Here is a 7384-nt window from a genome sequence, read left to right as displayed (position 1 = left end):
CCCAGTTGAGTCAATGTGATCTAATGCTGTGACACCGTGGCCAGTTTCCATACTTCTGCTCTTGACCTGCTGTGGAATATTCACCCATATCCACCCGAGTTGTCGTTTGAAACTTAAATTTCATGTCATGTCCCTGCTAAAAACCCTCCAGCATTTCCAATCACATTTAGAATAAAATCCAAACTTGGCTAAGCCTAGAAGATCCTCCCTGGTGAGGGCGGCTTACTTCACTGAGCTGATCTTTTTCTCTCCTCTCCCACTCCTTTCTAGTCAGGCTTGCCTTCATGAAGAACCTTCCAGCATCCCTTTTTCCCCCCAGCTAGGTGCCTTGCTGTTCTCTCTGCCTAGACCATCCTTCCTCCAGGTCTTTCCAAGATTATCTCCCTTCATTGGGTTGCTGTCAAAGACCACCAACCCAGCGAAGTGCTACTCAAACACCTAATCTAAAACATTCAATGCCTCACCGCCAAGATCGTTCCCTTCACCCTGCTACATTCCTTTTCCTTGCGTTTACCATAACCTAAGATTATGGATTGAATGGGTCACCCCATCAAAACATAAAATGTGAAGAGAAGGGCTTTATCTCATTCTGGGACCTGACCCATAGTAAGTTTTCAATCAATAAATGTTCATTAAATGAATACTGTTGTGTTCAAGATCTGAACTAAATGTCGCTGTACTAGGTAAGAATCTAAGCTGTTCTAAATGCCTACCATGGCCACAGCTCTTTCTCAACGAAGTGGTCAAAGATCCTTGTGCATAGATCTCCATGCTTTATACTAAGATTCTAAGATCCTTGCCTTGGCCGATTAAACCAGGGATTAGGCCAAAGAACCAAGGACAAAGTATCTATAGGCTTACTTCTCAAAGTGTTGTCCACAGACCAGCAGCAGCATCATCACCTGGGGGATTGTTTGAAACACAGTATCTCAGATCTCCTTAATTGGAACCTGCATTTTTTTTTTACTAGATCCCTGTGTGATTTGTGTGCACATTAAAGTTTGAGAAGCACTATCTATAGCATTGCTTTACAAATTTGCAGTTATGAAATCAATTCACCACATCACAAGCTAGCATTTTCCAAAAATGGGACAGAATAGGACTGATTAAGAACAGAAATATCAGGTATAAAACATATAGTTTGGTTGAGTATTATTTTAAGAAAGCATATGCATGCATGCACAAGATCACATGCAAAATATATTTATTACTGCAGATTGTGGTCAAGATATGTGATATAAATGCTGATCCACAGGATAGCCAGGAACCTGAGACGAGAATTAATCCATGGAGGAAAGTGATACTGTGTTGTGACAACTTAATCAGTCAGATCATTTTATTCTTCTGGATACTGGGAGAGAGAAAGTAGTGAACTAGGAAGGGAAAGTAGAGAGAGAAACAGAGAAGCCAATAAGTCATGAGAATGGAGGATTATTGAATCGGTTGCATTTTACACTAGGCTTCAGTTCCTGGGGTCTGGTCTTTAATTGCTGTCATGGTTTCTTTTCTCCCTCACTTTCTCATATCCTTTCAAGAAATCTCCATCACCAGCCAGTCAGACCCTGAGTATAGAGCTCTCCCTGGCAACCTGAAAGAGCCTGATTGCCGTATACAATGATGTGAGAAACTTCTAGCCTCTGACACATCTAGAAATCCCCTCAAGACCCAGCAATCCATGCCTTACTTTTAGAACTGCTGTCTTAAGTGCACTTTAACATTAACACATTGTATCTACCTAACCACTCTGGACCTAACCTGTAAAGTGAGGTGTTGGACCAGAACTCATTTCTCAAGTCACCATGAGGACCAAGGGAGCAGGAAAAAAAAATATCTGAGGCATCTGGGGAAAAAACCCAGGAGATAATATAGAGCTTAGGAACCTACAGAATGTCAAGTGCTTGGCCCTTGTAAAGGATTCAAAATCATATTTAAAAAAAAAAAAAAGCAATGTGCTTCTCAAGAAAAACCTGCTGGAGGCCAATTTGTAAATCCTGTGAAGCTATCTTTGGCTTTCTCTGATCCTAGGAATCCTTTTAGTGGATAGTCGGTTAACTTAAGCAAATGTTAATGACCAACCATCATCACAGTACTGCACGATACAGAAACATTTCTTTTTCTTCATCTTATTTCTTGATTTTGTTGAAATTCTAAAACATCTAGGATAACTCAGAAGATAAATATGAGCATTTTTATATTTTTTGTTTTATTATTATATCTTGAGTTGAAGTCACACTCTGTCGCCCAGGCTGGAGTGCAGTGGCACACTCATAGCTATCCCAGTTAACCTACTGGGCTCAGGCTCCTTCCACCTCAGCCTTCCAAGTAGTTGGAACTACAGGTGCATACCACCACACCTGGCTAATTTTTCGATATATTGTAGAGACGAGGTCTCGCCAAGTTGCCCAGGCAGGTGTCAAACCCCTGGGCTCAGGCAATTCTCTCACCTCCACCTCTCAAAGTGCTGGTATTACAGGCGTGAGCTACCCACCCACCTCATTTTCAAAATTTAAAATAAAAATGTTGGTTAGATTTTGTGAAACATTTCTTTCTAGTCATACATCAGTAATTGAATCTACTAATTCTGAGCTCCATAGCTAGGTAGGGAGGTTAGAATTCCAAATTAAGTCTATGTATTCATTCATTCATTGATTAACATCATTTATTAAGTAGCTACCAATTGATTTGAAGATGAATTATATATTATTTGCATTTCTAGTATAAAAGGCTTTTATCTGCAATGGCTTACATCAAGTGAATCACTAAAGAGTTTATAGAATTGAAGCAAAGGGATTGTTTTGACAAACATTTTCCAGACGATTAAAATTTTCTTAGCTTTGTTGCATCACATGGCAAGTAGTACATACGTTATTCAGCTCTTTATTCCCACTACTGCAACATGAGAGAAAAGTCAAACAGAGACTAAAACATCTGAAAGTCAGCAATTTGGGGCTTTAGAAATGTCCTTACCTCAGCATACAGGCTGTTAATAAATAACACATTCAGAAGATTACAGTGCCTTTTGGATGTTTTAGAAGGAAAATAAAAAATGAAACAGCAGAGGATAGAGTAAATTTTCACCATAATAGTGATAGAGTTTCAGTAAAAATAGAATTATTAGCAATCCACAAGCATGATATTATTATAGTAATATATTTTTAAACTATTTACATTTATCATCTTTGTAAAAGCTGATGCATTTGTCAGACTAACTAAAAGCTTTTGTTTGCTCAACAGACATTGCAACATACCACTAAAGTGAAACCATACAGCGTGCACTAATTACCTAACGTTCACTCATTCAACAGATATTTTTTAACATCTGTTATATTTAGGGCATTGTGGAGGATTAAAATGAAAGCTTTTGCACAATTCCAAAGCACTTTTTAAAGACAGGAAATTCTGAGCATTGATAGATTAGACAAGTAGGGACCAGATTTGTATGTTTGGGGGAAAAAATAGTATCTATTTATGGATAAATTTTAACTAATGAAGGACTAATGAGTTAGTATAGGTACCTTGGATCTCACACCCCTTTCCTATTCTTGTTATTTGGAAATTTCATTATTCACCAGTAAATTCATTAGAGAATGAGCAATTCAGAGCAAGAAAGTGAAATTTCTATCAGCTCAGTTTCCTTTTTGGAGAATTTTGCCTCTGCATTTAGCCTGTAACCCTTGAGGAGATTAATTTCAGGTTACTTATGTGTGTAAAAGTGTTAGAATACTGTAGGGTTTAGACAGCAAAAAAAAAAGAATGAGATAAACAGTAATTAGCAGCCATGCTGCCAAGGTTTCTGTCTCCTCTACTGTTCCAAATATTCATATGATAAATCCCCATTATCAAAAAGAACCTATGTATAAACCTTTGCACTTTCAAAGAGTTTGGTTTCTAGTAAGCACCCCAATTTTGAAGACTCAAAACTCCCTAGCAGAGATTTGGCTGCTAGCTATCACAGATAAGTTTGTAGTAGAGTAGCATTCCCAATACTATCAGGAATAAGGGAAGGGTCTTCTTGACCCCCATCACTATTCAGCCAACATGATTAGATACAGAAATAAATAAAATTAAAATTGGACAAAGTAAGGCAAATTATCATTATTTGCTGATGGCATGATCAGCAAATATCCAGAAAACTCAAGAGAAGCAAATGAAAAACTCAGAAACCATAAAATATTTGTAAAAACTGAAGAAGGATAAAATATGTAGAAAATGTGAAAATTTTTTATAAAGGCAGCTAAAACAAAACTGGGCACAGTGGCTCACGCCTATAATCCTAGCACTTTGGGAGGCTGAGAAGGAAGGATAGTTTGAGGCCAGGAGTTTGAGACTAGCCTAGGCAACGGGTAAGAACCCATTTCTACTAAAAAAAAAACAAAAACAAAAAAAACAAACCCCAAAATGAAAACACTACTAAAGGACACTAGAAAAAGATGCATCAAATGACCTGTGGTGTTCTTGTTTAGAAAATTTTAGCATGACAAAGATGTCAATTCTCCCTAAATCAATCTTTAAGTTTAGTACAATCTCAATAAAAATACCAAAATGATTTATTTTAGAACCAGATAAACTGTTTCTAAAGTTCAAATGGAAAGCAAATAAGAAGAGCCAGGAAAGTCTTAAAAAATTAGTAAAATCAGGTACATTTTCAACCAGATAATAAAATACAAATTATAACTTAAAACAATACAGAATGTGGTACTGATACTCGTATGCAGCAGTGCCTTGCAATATAATATATATTTGTTTAATTAATGAAAGTTGCATCTATGGAGTTCAGTAGAAAAATTTTAATTGGACCTAATGCTTATTGGCATAGAAAAAGAGTAAGATTTCAAAATCATGGAGAAAAGTGGAATTATTCTATAAATGATATTGAGACAACTAGATAACCAGTTGGGAAAAAAATAACTGGAGTCATGCCTCACACCTTAATACAGAATAAATTCCAGATACATTAAGTATTCAAATGTTAAAAACTAATTGAAACAGTACTAGAAGAAGACACAGAAAATTTAAAAAATAATTTCTGAAGCTATAAAAAAGTTGGCTTAATTGAACTGCAAAATAATAAAAATTTTATTCATGCATTGTAAACACAGCCAAAAGAGAATGGACAGATTGGGTAAAATATTTACAGCTGCATTCCAGTCAAAAAGCTAAATCCTTTACTTAGCAGTGTTTCTACAAATCAAAAATGGAAAAAAGCAAATAAAACCAGACACCTCTCCCAACAAACACACAGAAATTGGCAAAGGGTATGAACACAATGTTTACAGAAAATTAGAATGGCCTTTAAACCTAAGAGGAGACCAACTTCAATTAAAAAAAAGTGAAATGCAGCAGGACATGGTGGCTTAAGCCTGTAATCCCAGCACTTCAGGAGGCTGAGGTGAGGGTATTGCCTGAGCCCACGGGTTCAATAACAGCCTGTGCACCTTGGTGAGGCCTTATCTCTACAAAAAAAAAAAGAAAAAAAAAAAAGAAAAAAATTTAGCCAGGCATGGTAGCAGGCACCTGTAGTTCCAGCTACTTGGAAGGCTAGAGCAGAAGGATTGCCAGAGCCCAGCAGGTCGAGGCTGGAGTGGCCATGAGGGTGCCACTGCACTCCAGCCTGAGTGAGAGAGTGAGATTCCAACTCAAAAAAAAAAAAAAGTGAAATGCAAATGAGGTGGCATGTCTTACCCACCAGATAGGCAAATAACACAATTCTGGACAACATACTGTGTTGATGACGATGTGGCCCACATGCATGGCTGAAAGGAGTACGCCAATGCTCTTCAGAGAGCAACTTGGCAGTATCTGCTGGAATTAAAACTGCACGGTCTTCCTGTCTGAACCTGGGCAGGGGATGAGGCGCTCAGGCTGGGCCTCAGGATGACCCAGAGGGAGACACACATCAGCGGTGGCCGGGACCCCTGACAGCGAACTCTATCGGGAAATTGCACGGACAATGTACAGACCAATGATATTTCCCTACAGGATGACATCGTAGTGAAGGAGAAGTCTGCCAAGGACTTGCCTCACAGCGCAGGGCGGCATGCAGTGCCCCACTGAGGAGCTTCTGGTTGACTCCATGAACATGCGTGGCTGCAACCACCGCATGAAGCTCCTGGCTGTGCGCATTGTCAGGTGGCCTTTGAGGTCATCCACCTGCTCACAGGCGAGAACCATCTGCAGGTCCTAGCGAGTGCCATTATCAACAGTAGCCCCCGGGACAGTGAGACGGCAGGCTGTGCATGTATGAATCAACCACTTGGCTGCTGTGCGCAGGCGCCCGTGAGGCTGCCTTCTGGAATATCAAGGCCATGGCTGAGTGCCTGGCAGATGAGCTCCTCAATGCCGCCAAGGACGAGTTGGAGCTCGTGACCAAATCCAGTCGCTGATTTCCGGGCTGCTACCCAATAAACCTGTCTGCCCTTTGGAGGCAGCCCCACCAAACAAAACAAAAACCAAAACAAACAAAACTGCACAGACCCATTGACATGGCAATTCCATTTCTAGGAATGTAACCTACAAATAGATTCTTAGATGTGTCAAATGATATAGGTGCAAGGACTGCACACGGTAACAACAAAACATTAGAAACAATGTGAGTGGTCATGAGGAGGGGACTGATTAAACAAGGGGTGGCCTAAATGTCTGACAGAATGCTACTGAGACAAGCCCCCGGTCCTCCTCTCTTTAGATCACTACAACCACTCTCTTCAGCTTCTACCCTACTGGTTTTACTTTTCACCGCAGCCCTTATCACCATCTGGTGTACCATGTCTAGTCCCCTGAAATATTTGGTTCTTGACTGTCTTTCCTGCACCCTTTCTGCTAGAATGTAACCTCCATGAAGGCAGAGATTTTGCCTGTTTTGTCCACTGCTGTATCCTCACCCAGCACATGGTAGCCACAGAATAAATACTTGTCAAATAAATGTATAAAATAATGAATCCATATGGAAGAGCTTCAAAATCTATTTTAGAGTGAAGAAAAGCAAGAGACAGTAATATTTTATTCTTTATGTAAAAATTTATATGATCAAAATTTACATGCATACCTACGTGTGTGCACACATACACACACGTAGGCATGCACGGGCATATGCCTGCCTGGCTAAAGACTTTGGGGGAGGACATGCAGGAAGCTGGCCCAGCAATTGGCTCACGGAGCAGGAGGGCAGAACTGTGAGGCTGCTCATAAGCAGTGGAGTTTTTTCCCCTTGGCCCTTGCAGCTTTTGGCTATTGTGTCACAAACACGCATTATACATTCAAAAACTAATTTTTAAAATCACCGCTTTAAACGAATGAACTGAGAAAAACAGATGCTTCTAAAAAAGACAAACAATTCATAGCTAGAGGTACAGGAGGCAAGTCAGGAAAAGTAGAGTCTTCACGG

General features: G+C 39.6%; 1 pseudogene; it reads left to right on the top strand.

The window, feature by feature from the left end:
- Window positions 1-1495: 1495 nt before the first annotated feature.
- LOC110595482 lies at window positions 1496-6383 on the top strand (annotated as a pseudogene).
- The last annotated feature ends 1001 nt before the right edge of the window (window positions 6384-7384 follow it).

The sequence above is a fragment of the Carlito syrichta genome, unplaced genomic scaffold (assembly GCF_000164805.1).
Source record: "Carlito syrichta isolate Samal-C Ts95f unplaced genomic scaffold, Tarsius_syrichta-2.0.1 Scaffold302292, whole genome shotgun sequence".
Taxonomy (NCBI): Eukaryota; Metazoa; Chordata; class Mammalia; order Primates; family Tarsiidae; genus Carlito; species Carlito syrichta.
Note: the sequence above shows the minus strand (reverse complement) of the source record. Positions and strands in the feature narration are given on the sequence as shown.